The sequence below is a fragment of the Tamandua tetradactyla genome, chromosome 14, assembly GCF_023851605.1.
Source record: "Tamandua tetradactyla isolate mTamTet1 chromosome 14, mTamTet1.pri, whole genome shotgun sequence".
Lineage (NCBI taxonomy): Eukaryota > Metazoa > Chordata > Mammalia > Pilosa > Myrmecophagidae > Tamandua > Tamandua tetradactyla.
The window spans coordinates 39028167-39043236 of NC_135340.1; the positions used below are offsets into that span (position 1 = coordinate 39028167).

The 15070-nt window shown below is 36.8% G+C and overlaps 1 long non-coding RNA gene across 2 annotated transcripts in view; it reads right to left on the reverse strand.

Moving 5' to 3' along the window:
* LOC143654973 (uncharacterized) overlaps positions 1 to 15070 on the reverse strand; it is a 100700-nt gene that overhangs the window by 51060 nt on the left and 34570 nt on the right. For both annotated transcript variants that reach the window (XR_013162031.1, XR_013162030.1), the window contains exon 3: positions 13721 to 13888. This is a non-coding gene — a long non-coding RNA (uncharacterized LOC143654973). The remainder of the gene's footprint in view (positions 1 to 13720; positions 13889 to 15070) is intronic.

A 15070-nucleotide genomic window follows, 5' to 3' on the forward strand; every position in this document is an offset into this window, starting at 1 on the left:
ATTTAAAGATAGCTCTCTGGTAAAAGTAAAACAAACTTGTAATACCAGGTGGATTACATAGTGTTCTCATGCAGAAATAGAATGACCCTTCCATATGATAAATCCAGAACAAGGAGAAATGAATAAAGCAGTTCTCTAAGAGAAACACATCTGTTCTTCAAACATAAGGAGGAAGAATAGTATCCTTAGACAATGGAGGACAAGTTTCATCTTCTGAAAAGGAAGGCTGAATGAGCTAACATTCATGATTCTCAGCATCAGCAAAGTCCCCTTAGATGTCCCCTTCCCAAGTTTCAGGGTCCCAATATATCTTGAATATTTACAACTACACTTTAACCACCTATAACTTAGTGATTTAAAATAACCATAACCATTTATTATTTATCACTTGTCTTTGGATATACCAAATCAACTTGGAAGTCCTTTTGTTCCACAAGGTGTGGGATCAGATGTGGTCATCTTGAGGCTTGACTGTGCCTGAAACAGCCAAGAATTTTCACTTAAATGTGTGTGAGTCAGTGCTGGCTGCTGGCCAGATGCTCAGTTAATGTTGTCACCTGGAGTAAAATGTTCTACTCCACATGACCCAACAGGCAATGGAGGAAGGTCCAGATCTATTAAGAACAACCTCATAAGTGACTCAACCTCACTACCATCACAGAGTATTTGTCAAGAAGTATCAGGACCAAGCCAATATTAAAGCAAATGGGAAGTGGATCCCACAACTTGATGGGAAGAAGACAAGTTCACAGTACAGAAAATCATGCATTTGTAGATATTCTTTGAACTGTCTTTGGAAATATTTTACACTGTCCATCAATAGACCATGCCTAATCACATTTTTTCCAATATAGGAAATAAATTCAACTTCTTCACAAAAGTTTCATCTCCTTTTGTCATCAGGTATTAATCATGAATTTAGTCATTTAAAATGGTGAATGAGATTCTTGTATGCAGTAACTTCATGGGATTAGTGCAATATTCACTCCTGTTCAAAAAGAGGAAGATTTTTTCCCTTCTAGTTTCTTCTTATGTTCTTCTCTCCTTCCTTTTCTAATAACTCAGCAGCAAAGCCATCAGGTCTGTAAGAAAAAGGTTGGTATCTTTTGGTGGAAAATTAATCTGTAGTAAACTACAGGGAAATATCAGAGCTCAGATTTGATGAGGGAAATGGGGGATAAGTGCAAATGGGCATGGAATTTTAGGAATTGATAAAGTCTAGGGGATTGTCTGGGCATGAGAAGAGACTGATATGGGGTATCAGTGCCAAAGCAAGATCAGGGGTCTGTCTGTTCAGGGAAGATACGCTGACCAAAATTTGATGCTGCTTCCATAAAGGGGGGTTTAATCTAATGAGTTAAGGATAATGGAAGTCTGGTATCTCACTGTCAAAGAGAGAATAAAAATACACAGAGTGAAAACTAGAATGAACCCAATGGTGTTGGAGCAGAATAGAATGTATCAGCATAAACTCATGTTTCTCAACAAATAGGGAAAATTTAGAAATAAATTCATCTCTGGGAATGGGCAGTGAAGTCCCAATAGTCATGAGCAGTGATATCCTAGAAGTAGTGATAGCACAATAGTAATTATCGCACCTAACATTCCAATACAAAGAAGCAGAATTCTTTAGGGAAATGCTGTCTTGAGGACTGGAGTATGTAAAATACAAAATGAGCCAGAACATATTTTTTTCCACGAAAAAGCAGAAAAGGTGCTTAAAAATTTATGGAGGAATATCAAAAATTCACAAAAGCAATGGTGAATGGACTCTTACCAGGGAAATCAGGATCAATTTCAATTAAACTAAGTAAAGGCAACAGACTTATAGTATTCAAGAAAATATGGAGCAATGAGTCCATACAGATATAAAGAAGTGAATTTCTAATGAGGAACAAGATATTTACATAGTTTATAAATATGACCTCACAATCTGCTAAAAGGGGAAGAAGGAACTGAGAAGTAGAAAACTGGAGCCTGGCATGGAAGTGCAGAGCCCATGGGAGCACACATGCAGGAGCCCAGGACTAGGAAGTAAGCCAGGCCATGTTCCTGGAATGTACTACCCTCAGCAGTGCAGCCCTGTGACCTGTGATACACCCCAGACACGATGCACCTGAACCCTGTCACCCATTCCCATTCCCCACATTCCAAGTGCTCCCACCCCACAAGACCCATCCCACACCTTGCTCCCTGCTGTGCAACCATTCTGCAAACACAAGGCCTTAGACTACTGAAAGAAATCAACTCCCAAAGTAAATCCATCAAGCTATTTTCATGCAACAAAACAACCGAAGATCACTAAGAATATCACAATACAGACAGATATAGTCCTGTTATGATCAAATTGAAAGACCAGAGGAGAGACAGACATTGGAACAATTAATCAAAAATGTTCATGCAACTCTACTTAATAAGTGGTATGGCAACTGACATAAAGGAGATCATGAAGAGAGTAAAAGAGTACAGAAAGGAAATTGAAAGAATAAATAGAAAATAGGAGATATCACAGAGATTGAAGACTCTGTTCATCAAATAAAAAAAACATACAGGAGGCATACAACACCAGACTTGAAAAGACAGAAGAAAGAATAAGCAATATAGAAAACAGGATAACTGACTTCGGAGACTCAAAACAGAAAATGTCAAGAAAGATGGAAAAACTTGAATTGGATCTCAGGAAAATGAGACAAAACAAAGTGCACAAATATAGGAATCATTTGTGTCCTAGAAGGAGAAGAGAGGAGTAAAGCACTAGGAAGAGTAGTTGAGGATATAATGGGAGGAAACTTCCCAACTCTTATAAAGACATAAACATACAAGTCAAAGAAGCCCGATGAATTCCAGACAGAATAAATCCAAATAGGTCTTCCCCAAGACACATACTAATCAGTCTGTTAAATGTTGAAGAAAAGCAGAAAATTCTGAAAGTGGCAAGAGAAATACAGCCTACTGCATACAAAGGAAACCATATAAAACTCAGTTCAGACTACTCAACTAGAACCATGCAGGTGAAAAGGCAGTGATATGATATACTTAAGATTCTGAAAGAGAAAGACCTCCAGCCAAGAATTCTGAACCCAGCCAAAATGTCCTTCAAAACTGAGGGAGAGATTAAAATTTTCACAGATGAACAAGTACTGAAAGAATCTGTCAACAAGAGACCAGCCCTACAAGAAATACTAAAAAGAGTTTTGCCAGCTCAACAGAAAAAGAAAGACAGGAGAGGGAGGTCTGGAGGAGGGCACAGAATTGAAGACTACCAGTAACGGTAATTTAAAAGATAAAAAGAGAAATAGGGAAAAGAAAATATATATACTTGATATATATAATAAAAAAGATAAGATGGTGGATTCAAGAAATGCCTTTTCAGTAATAATGTTGAATGGTAATGGTCTAAACCTACCAATTAAAAGATACAGATTCACAGAATGGATTAAGAAACATAACCCAGCTATATGCTGCTTACAAGAGACTCACCTTAGATAAAAGGATAGAAATAGATTGAAAGTAAAAGGATGGAAAAAGTTGTTCCACACAAGTTGTAACCAAAAGAAAGCAGGAGTAGCTATACTAATATCAGACAAAATAGAATTTAAATATAAAGACATCATAAGAGACAAAAAAGAACACAATATACTAATTAAAGGGTCAATTCACCAAGAAGGTATAATGATCATAAATGTTTATACTCCCAATCAAGGAGCTCCAAAGTACATGAGACAGACATTGGCAAAACTGAGGGGAGTGATAGATGTTTCAACAATGATAGTAGGAGACTTCAATACACTACTTTCTTCTATATATAGAACAACCAGACAGAAGATAAACAAGGAAAAAGAGAAGTTCAATAACTTTATAAATGAATTAGTTCCAACAGATATATATAGTTCATTGCACCCCAAAACACAAGAATATATATTCTTCTTTAATTATCATTGAACATTCTCCAGGATAGATCATATGCTGGGGCACAAAACAGGTCTTTATACATTTAAAAACACTGAAATTATTCAAAGCACTTTCTCTGCACAATGGGTTGAAGCTGGATCTCAACAACCACCAAATAATGAGAACATTCACAAATATATGGAGATTAAATAACACACTCTTAAACAACCAGAGGGTAAAGAAGAAATTACTAGTGAAATAAATAGCTATTTGGAAATGAATGAAAATGAGAATACAAGTTACCAGAACTTATGGGATGTGGCAAAGGCTGTGCTGAGAGGGAAATTAATTGTCCTAAATACCTATATTAAAAAACAAGAAAGAGCAAAAATTAATGACTTAACAGCATACCTGGAGGAATTTGAGAAAGAATGGAAAACTAACCCCAAAGTAAATAGGAGAAGAGAACTAACAAAGATTAAAGCAGAGATAAATGAACAGGAGAATCAATAAAATCAAAAGTTGGTTCTTTGAGAAAATCAATAAAACTGATGGGCTAGTAGCAAGACTGACAAAGAAAAAAAGAGAGAGTATGCAAGTAAACAAAATGAGGAATTAGAATTGGTGCATTACCAGACACCTTGAAGAAATAAAAGAAATCATAAGAGGATGCTAAGAACAACTATATGTCAACAAACTAGACAACTTAGATGAAATAGAGAAATTCCTGGAAACACACAAACAACCCACATTGACTCAGGAAGAAATGGAAGATCCCAACAAAACAATCACAAGTAAAGAGATTCAATCAGTCATCAAAAATCTTCCTACAAAGAAAAGCTCAGGGCCAGATGGCTTCACAGGGGAATTTTATCAAACATTCCAAAAAGAACCAACATCAATCCTGCTCAAACTTTTCCAAAAACTTGAGGAAAAAAGGATCTCTATCTAACTCATTTATGAAGTTAATATCATTTTAATACCAAAACAGCTCAGTCAGCTAGACAGATGCAGCCAGAATATAAGGGGAATGATACCCCAGTGACAAACATCAACTAATGATTGAGTGAGCCAAGGGATAAATGCCTTAGCTTCTCAGATTCCTATCAGAATCAAGCACCAAATGCCTACTTTAGAGACTTGAATAATACAAACTGACAAGTCGAAATTTAACAAATGAATATGAATGCTGAATCATTAAACTGATATCTCTTTTAGTCCCCAGTATCATAGAGTAGTTAGAAGCAAAAACCTAAAATTGTGGAAAATTGTAACCCGTGTCAAACTCTGAAATATGTTCTACAACTAATTGTGGTGCTGTGCTTTTAAATTTATTGCTTTTTTACATATGTTATTTTTCACAAAAAAAGGGAAAAAACTCTATTGTGATGATAAAAAAAAATTTAAGCCTTCTAGCCTTCTATATTTTGAAGCAGCTAGAAGGAAAAACCCAAGAGGATTGTATGGTAGCCCATGACAAACTCTGGAATCTGTCCTGTAACTACTTATTGAAGAGTGCTTTGAAAACTATTGCTTTGCCATTTCTTTGTTCTGAGTATTTGTTATACTATTCAATAAAATAGTTTAAAAAAATACCTTGAGTAGTAAGTCTAGTCACAGCTTATTGGGAATGTCAGGCAAGAGAAGTCCCTAAAATTGAAAGCCTTGAAAATATCTCTATAATAGGTAGGAGTCATAATGGAGAGAGAGATTACTGTGAATTATCTTTGTGAATGTTTTTTTCTCAAAGCAAGGCTAAAAAGTAGACCTTGCCTGTGTTCTACCAAATACCTATAAAATTCTGCCAGCTAATTAAATAAAGAGACAATTGGTGTTGGAGAGGATGTGGAGAAATTGGGACACTTATTCAACACTGGTGGGAATGTAAAATTGTATAGCCACTATGAAGGATGGTTGGGCAGGTTCTTAAGGAGCTAAGTGTAGACATAGCAATCTCATTTCTGTGGATATACCCATAAAATCTGAAAGCTGAGATGTGAAAAGACATGTGCATATCAATGTTTATAGCAGCATTATTCACAATTGCCAAAAGAAGGAAACAACCCAATTGTCCATCAACAGAGATATAGATAAACAAAATGTGGTATATACATACAATGGAATAGTATTCAGCAGTAAGAAGGAATGAAGTCCTGAAGCATGTGACAACATGGATGACACTTGAGGACATTATATCGAGTGAAATAAGCCAGACACAAAAGGACAAGTATTGTGTGATCTCACTCATATGAACTAATTATAATGTGTAATACTTACGATATGTAAATCATAGACATAATATGTAATACAATAATTTGTAAACTCATAGACATAAAATCTAGAATATACGTTACCAGGATGCAGAATAAGGTTAAAGAGTGAGGAGGGGGTGCTTCATGTGTGCAAAATATTTAACTAAGGTGAATTTAAACATTTGGAAATGGACAGCAGTAGCACATTATTGTGAAAATAATTAACATTGCTGAATGGTCTGAGTATCATGGAAAGGAGAAATTTAGAGTCATGTACATCACCTGAAGGAAAGTTAGAGCTTAAAACTTGAGAATGTATAATACAGAAAGCTTGTGATGGAATGTCCCTGATTAATGGTACAAATATTAATAAGGTCTTTCATGAACTAGAGAAGATGTATGATGCTATCATAAGGAGTTAATAATAGAGGGGCATACGGGAAAAATGTACCATTGCAGACTATGGACTATAGTTAATAGTAGTATCGTATACTTTTTTATAAACAGTAACAAATGTACAACACCAATACCATATGTGAATAATATGGGGAGATAAGGAGTATAGGATGATTAAAGTTTTCTTTTTCATTGTGTATATTCTTTGGAGTAATGAAAATGTTCTAAACTTGATCATGGGGCTGTACATACAACTATGTGTACCAGAGATTGTGTACTTCAGATGGTTTCTATGCTGTGTGAATATTACTCAATAAAACTGCATTAAAAGATTCTACCAGGTAAATAATATATTAAAAAGTTACCTCCTGAGGGACCATAATTATGGAGACAGAAAACAGTTGACTAAAATTTCCAATGTAACACAAATAATGTACAGACGGTTATGGATTGAATTATGTCCACAATAAAGATATGTTCAAGTCCTAAACTCTAGTACTGTGGATAGGAACTCGTTTGTAAATAAGACATTCAAAGCCAAATTAAATGAGAGTAGACTCACTCAAAGAAGGCTGAAGACGACATAAGCAGAAGAAATTTGCATATGGTCAGTTAGGAGAATATAAGGAAGGAAATAGATCTCCACGTACCAGAGGTAAAGAGGTATCTCCAAGTCAAGTAACATCGAGGATTTCTGGCAAGACAACAACTGAATTCAGATTCTCCAGAAGAAAGCACAGCCTGGCAACACCTTGACTGTGGACATCTAACTACTACCATTGAAAATTATTGTATTATATTTCCATTTTCACATAAGAAGATTGTCCAGTGATATAAATCAGAGTTGGAATTACTGGGTTAAAGAGCATACTGGTCATCTTATTTACTAGTTATTGCCAAATTGGTATGCATTTTGATTGAAACTATTAGCTCTCAGCCTAATACATCAATCCCCATTTCTTGTTGTCCCCATAAATAGTCAATATTTGAGATGAAACAGAAAACATTGCAAATGCAAATTGGTAAACTCCTTTATCACTTTCATTTACACATATATTAAGGAATTTGTCGAGTACCTGCTATACGCCATAATATGTGGTAAAAATTGGGCCACAGTGGTGAGCTAAACTGGATCCTGTATTATGGAGTTGTATTCTAGTGTTAATCCTAAACCATTTATACATAGCTAGACAAATAAATGCAAAATTAAACTTTTAATAAGTGTTTTAACAGAAAAGTACATAAAGCCCTAACACTATTCAATAGGTAGGGAGGGGGAGCTCATCCAAGTCTTCATAGTCAGGAAAGTCTTCCTGAGAAAGTAATGCATAAGTTGAGGGGTATAAAATTACCTAGGGAAAGGAAAAGTGGCATTTACATGGATGATTTTATGACAATGAATTAACAAGCCTGTATTTCCATGAGGTAAGTCTATTTCTGGAATGCAAAAAGACCTGTCCAATGATGTCAACTAAACTTTTCAAGTCAAGAAGTTAAAAACCACTGCAGGGGCTTAAACAAAATATGGGTTAGAAAAATCACATTGACAACATGACAGTTATTTTATTTAATGGATGTGATGGTGATATGCAGAATATTTAACAATCATTAGGGCACAATCAGTGACCATACAGAGTGGGCCCCATTCATAGGGGCTAGCAGAGTCCTAGTGAAGCAGAGTTAGAATTAGGGCAGTGGCTGGCTAATTCTAGACAGCAGAGAGCCCACAAGCAGAGAGATCTATTAAAAAAATGGTAGTAAACAGCCCGTCACCTGAGTGAGTTATCTATGACTACTAGCATCAACAAAGGAAGAAGAAAGGAAGAGAATTAAAATAGTTAGTAAAAAATTACAAAAGTAACAGAAAAGGTATTAAAAACAAACCCTTAAAACAGTATTATATGCTCCTCCCCTTGTTAGAGTGTCTACACATTCTTCTTGCCTGTGTTTTGAATAAACATTCTGGCTGCTCGCTTGATCTGTTCTGTACCCTTGGATTATTTCTCATAGCATAGCCAAAAATCTAAAAACTCTTTCCAGTGAAATCTTTTAGAGGGCCAGCCAGGAGGCATTTCTGCTCTCCAACCATCTAGACTGGTGATCGTGGCTATTGACCAGGAGGCTGGGCTGTGTACTTGCACTTTTCTTCTCACTTGGCTTCTATGTCTCTAGGAATATGGGGTCTTTGACCAGACTCCCCCATGACATACTCTCAGTGTATTCTCCATTCTCTGGGTCCCTCCTTGGAGGTGGCAGGAGCCCATCTCCACACCATGCACATCCAAGTAGACTCAGAGTGGCCAGTGATACTGCCCTTGAGACCTGAATATGGGCTTCAGAATCCAGTGGAAGCCAAGTGAGGCTGCTGCCCTCCTATGTTTCTCTTTATATCCCCCTTCAGTTCCCCAAGCCTTCCCCACACTTTCTTATCTTCCCCTTTGAAAGATATTTCTAGCTTACTTTCATCTATCCAGATATCTTGAAACCCTCTTTTAATGTCTTTGAGAAATATCCACTATCCTTCATGAGAGTCTCCTTTTTTCTCCTCTGTCTGCCTTAAATACCTTTGGAGACATTCCAGCTTCTGTAATGCAACATTCTTGGCTAAGATTCTTATATATAACAAGGTATTATTTTCACCACTCTAGGATTCACCTTTGGTCGATACTCATGGGAACTGAGTATTTTCCAGAAGCAGTGTCTCTCCTCCAGACCATAATCCTTTAGTCTCTATTAAGACCCATTGTGGTTGAATGTGAGGCTTCCTTTCTTCTAAAGCAAGCTCAATTTTTAGCCCTCAGAAAACAGGAAATTACAGGATGAAGGTATTCTTGGGAACATTGTCCTAGACTTCTCTGAGGTGGGGCAGGCCCCATTTTAAGAGCATAGGTTTAGATATTTCCCAGGGAGGAATGTCCTAGGGAAAACTGGCAACTCACTCTTCAATGTTTCAAAAATTGGGCTAAGTGAAGGGGATAGACTCGAGAGTGTTGTCCTGGAATTTGTCTAGGAAAAGTCCTGGAAATCCCACTGGAAGTTTATCAAAGCATCTCTCAGGAAAGGTATCCCAGGGACACCAAGCAATTTAGCTCCATGTGTTCCAAAGACATTGAACCAGTGGTGAGGGAAAAGCCCAGTTCTGATGTGCATTGGGATGCCAAGCAGTCACACTAGCTCTGGTAATGCTGCTCTGCTTCTTTTCCATGGAAAATGGGTAATGTGAACAGTCAAATAAGCTGGAAAATGGGAAACTCTAAACCTCCAGTGGGGCTCTCAATTACAATACCATCCTACAGTTAGATTTGTTCTGGAAAGACAGGGAAAGTGGCCAAAGTTTCCCTATGCCCAGATATTTATGACTCTCTATCAAAACAAGGACTGGAGAGGGATTTGTTGCTTGTGATATGTCCATGGCTCAATATCCAAGAAATCTTCTTGATGATCCTCTATTAAGACTTGTTTCCTAAAAAGCATGAGAAAATGTGCCACCAAGTCAATTAAGTATAATAAACTTAGGGAAAAAGGATATTTATTTCTCTGGATAAAGAGGAAAACCTGGCCCTGTTCTAAGGCCCTAAAGAAATATACTAATGTAAGCCTGGGATCCTAGGAAAGTGAGATTTTATGAGGAACCCATTTCATCAACCAGCCTGCCCCTAATGTTCAAAAAGCCTGCAAAAGCTCTCCATGGGGCTGCAAACTCCCACTAATGATCTGTTAGAAATCGTCTTTTCTAGTCTTTAAAATTTTGCAGAAGGTTTAGGAGGGAGAGAAGGCAATGAGAGGAAACAGAAGAACAGAGAACAGGCTGAGGTTATTGTAGTCACTACTACGAGCTCTCTATCCCCTTGAGTTTAGCTGAAAAGTGGCTCCCAGGCACAAGGTCCTTGCTTCAACTGTGGGTCCAAGGGCCACTGGCAGACAGTCAGAAAACTCAAAACAACCCTCAACCTCAGGACACAATGAGGCATTTGCTGCAAGTGCCATCAACATGGGCTTTGGGCCAGGGGCTGCACCGTCTCCTGAATGGAGGGGGCAGGAAGGTATAGGGCAATATGAAAATTTTGTAAACTAGCAATTCCTAGTATAAAAGAAAAATTTATTTGTAGTCATTGCTGACTACAAGCCCTGAATACAGACAGTTTTAGAAAGTTTGAGAAAATAAATTTTGCTTAATCATCGCCAACTACAAGACATAAATGAGTAAAGTTTAGTAGGTTTGATAAAGTGACTTTTGTTGTAGTCATTGCTGAATACAAGCCTTCATGGATACAAAAAGTTGTAGAATGTTTGAGACAGTGAGTTTTGTTTGTAGTCATTGCTGATCAGAGCTGTGAATAGATATGAAAGTCCCAGAAAGTTTGTGAAAGTAAATATTACTTATTGTAATCAATGTTAACTAATAATAAGCTTGTGTGCTAGTTTGAAAGTATTATATACCCCAAAAAGCCATGTTTGAATGCCGATTCGATCTTGCAGGGTCACCCATTTCTTTTAATCCTGATTCAATACTGCAGGTTGGAAACTTCTGATTTAGGTTATCTCCACTAAGTTGTGACAAGCCCATTTATGGGTGTGACATTTTATTAGAATGATCTACCCTTTCCAGGTGATTCTGATTCATTTGCTGAAGTCTTTAAAAGAGAGGACATTTTGGAGCAAACAGAACAGAAAGAGAGAAAGCCAACAGAAACTTCAGAGCAGAACAAAGATTCTGACACTTGGAGAACAGAGACATGGATGTTTGGACATGCTTGGAGCCTAGAAGAATTTGCCAGGAGATGAAACTGCGTTCTAGTTTCCTAACTGCTGGAATGCCATATACCAGGAATGGAATGGTTTTTAAAATGGGGAATTTATTAAGCTGCAATTTTACAGTTCTAAAGTCATGAAATTGTCCAGAATAAAGCAAGTCTATTGAAATGGCCAAATTAAGGCACCAACAAGAGGTTACCTTCACTCAAGAAAGGTTGATGAAGGCCAGTGTTTCTCTCTCAACTGGAAAGTTATGTGGTGAACATGGCAATGTCTGCTAGCTGTCTCTTCAAGCCTTTTCCAAAATGTGTCCTCTTTTAAAGAATTCCAATAAAGTAATTAAGACCCACCTGAAATGGGTGGAGTCACATCTCTGCAGAGATAATCTAATCAAGATTTCCAAGCTACAGTGTTGAATATAGTTTAAAAGACATGGATGGGGTGGGCAACGGTGACTCAATGGCAAAGTTCTCGCCTGCCATGCCAGAGACCTGGGTTTGATTCCCTGTGCCTGCCCATGTAAAAAGAAAAAAAAAAGACACAGATGCTCCCACAGGATTGGATTAGAATTAAAGATTGGCTTTTCTAGCATATATAAATCCTTTCAAACTGGCACAGACTCTATAAATGTTTTACTTAGAAAATTTATTTTTTCAGAAGCTTAAGGCCTCCAGATTGTTCCTATGCCATATAAGCTCTGATACCCAGAAGTACCAGTCTCTCCAAGAACATAAACCAGTTTCATTCCTCTACCCCATAAGGTTGACAACCCTTTCTAGCACTAAGAATTTAAAATGGTCATTTCCTAGATATCCCTAAAGATTGAGGAAATGATGAAATGGGAGGATAGAGGTGTAACTAAGATATTAGTATTTAACAAATGTCAATGACCAGAGACATTATACACATGTCTCTCTTTAGCTTCCAGTTTATGAGAATAGCCAGAAGAAAACACCTAAAATTGTTTTACTGTAATCCTGCAGCCTTGATCTTTGATAATGATGGTATAACTATGTAGCATTTATCATGTGACACTGCAATTGTAAAAACCTTCTGACACTCCATTTATCCATTTATCTAGTATATGGAGAGAGGAGTAATAAAATACATACAGGCATCAAAATAATAATAATAGGTGGGAAATATGGGAGGAAAGCTTCTTTGTAATCTATGGATGATGATGATAGTACTACTTTAATAATCTTTCATGAATTGTAACAAATATAACTATTGTAAAAAAAATAGCAGAACTACAAAACAGTATTGTAATCAATTGTAACAAATTTTCCACACCAATGCAAGTGTTGGTGGAGGGGTTGTGTATGGAAATCCATGCATGTTTGCTCTGTAAGCACACAATGTCTCTCATAAATACAATATACTAATTAAAAAATAAGTAGCCTTTAGAAAAAACTTAAGGGAAAGAATTTTAAAAAACACAGTTCTAAAGACTGCATGTGTAAAAGAAAGAGTTCTACATGAAAAACTTTTAACATAAAGCTCTACCAAGACAGGAATATGTTAAGGGCTGCCCTGTATTACTTTAGCATAGGCAGTGGTCTCAATTTATCAAAATATCACCTCTGTCCAATGTATAATGACTTAGGAAAAACCTGAAACATGAACAGTTTCATCAAAGTTGGGTGTGAGACTGTAAAAAGGACTGTAAAATAGAATATTAAATTCAGTCTCATTTAAAACTAAATATTTAAGGTGGGTACAGGGAAGGAGAGGAGCAGATTTGTAAAATCAACCTGTAAGGTATAACCAAACTCAAAAGGTTGTAAATTATCTAAGATCAGTTTTTAAATGACAGTATGCACAGAGAGCCTCTTCTCTCCCTCCTCCCACATTACAGAAGGGAACATGAAAACCTTCAGAGCCTTACATATTACTCTGAGAGAAGGCAAGGTGAAAGGGCAGGTCCCAGGGGTCCTAAACTGTGCTGCTCACAGAGGGGACCTGACCCATGACACAGCCTGGGATGCTTCCAACCTGTTCTGACCTGAAAAGATGTGACCTGAGGAAGATGGTTCACTCTAAATGGACCTTTTCATTCCAATTGCTATCAGGTGCTAGTTTCTACCCAGTGACCAAATGAAGAAACCTAATCAGCAACTAATCAACTTAAGGTACTTTTAGCTTAAATAACTTTTTAAACTGCTTTTGTTTTTTTATTAGAGAAATTTGTTGTTTTACAAGAACATCATGCAGAAAACAGGGTCTCCACATATCACCCCCACATTATTAACAACTGGAATTAGTGTGGTGTGTTTTTTACAACCAATGAAAGAATATTGCTATAATTGTCCTAAAATGACTATTAACTACAGTCCATTGTTGACATTAAGAAATTGATTTTTGATCCAAAGAAAGGGTTGTTTTCTGTTTGCTTGTTCTTCTTTCACACAAAATATATGTCTTACCTGACAGTGACTGAGCTTAGCATTCTCCTGGCACATTCAGGCTCATGGACTTGGACCACTCCCAGGGCTTCCCTGTCTGAGGCCAGCTACCTACTCAAGTCACATGGAGCAGCATCTGACAATGAGCTCACTGGAGATGTCACAGAGCCTCAGTTGCCATGGCAATTGCTAGAAGAGAACACAGAGAAGGATAAAGAGAAAGGAAAGATGAGAGACAAAAATGTAGGAAGAGTTGAAGAGTAATAGAGAAAACCATACAGTGCCTAAACCTGTGTTTGAGAAATGTGTGCAAAATCTGTGGGGGAAAACAACTTTCTCAGAAACAGTAACTTCCCAACAGCTTCCTGGAGTGATGTGGTTTCATGGAGAATGATTTCTGAGGTTGATTTCATCTTAGACTAAATATAAAAGTATTTGGATAGATTTGGAAATACACAGACTATTTTAGTAGCAAGAAGTTTATATTAAGTAAGCTAGACAGCCACCAAGATGGCAGAGAATCAACAGATGTTTTCCACATGAAAATCACTGAGTTGAGTTCAAAACATTTTTAAATGCAGTACAAATCCCCACATACTCCAGGGGTTCATCCAAAGTACAAAAATTGGTCTGTTACTGAGTTAGGTGCCGAGTTAAAGCAGAAATGGTAGGAGAAACTTAGTTATTCCATTGAGTATTACTATCAAAATTTGTTATAATTTCCAATATCAGTTTGTGGAGCATGGGCAGAGAGAGAATGTACTAAATTCAAACCCAAGGTTTCAGTGACTTTCAATTACATAAGGCTTATCCTATCACCTTGTGGCTCTGGACCAATGAGGACAAAATTGGAGAATAAAGAGTGTGGTCCTGAAGCTCCCTTCACAGAGAGCTTAAATGAAGAAGGAAAGTTCAGAAACATCACATCAGCATGGGATGATAGTATATTTACTTAATTAGCTAAAAATAATTGAGTCTAAAATTCTGATGGGTAAAGCTTTAATGTCAAATCATGTATTAATACAAAATTAAAATTTAATTTTCTGTTAAAATAAAATAAATAAATAAAATTCTGCTCTTGTTAAGTGTATTTACCATAATAGACTTCCTAGATATTTGCCTGTACATGGACTTACTAACTATATCAAGAGCTCTAACAGACCAAACTTGATTAACATATCCGGAGAATCTAAAAATCAAGCACTTAATGAAGTTATGCTATACCAAGAGACCAGCTCTAGGATAAAATCCATCAAGTATAGTGCTTGAAATGACAAGATTACTTAAGAAATAAATCCAAATGGTGATGAGTACAATGTTCACTGGAGTTCAGAAAAACATAACAGTCTAATAATAGCTAGAGAAATACTA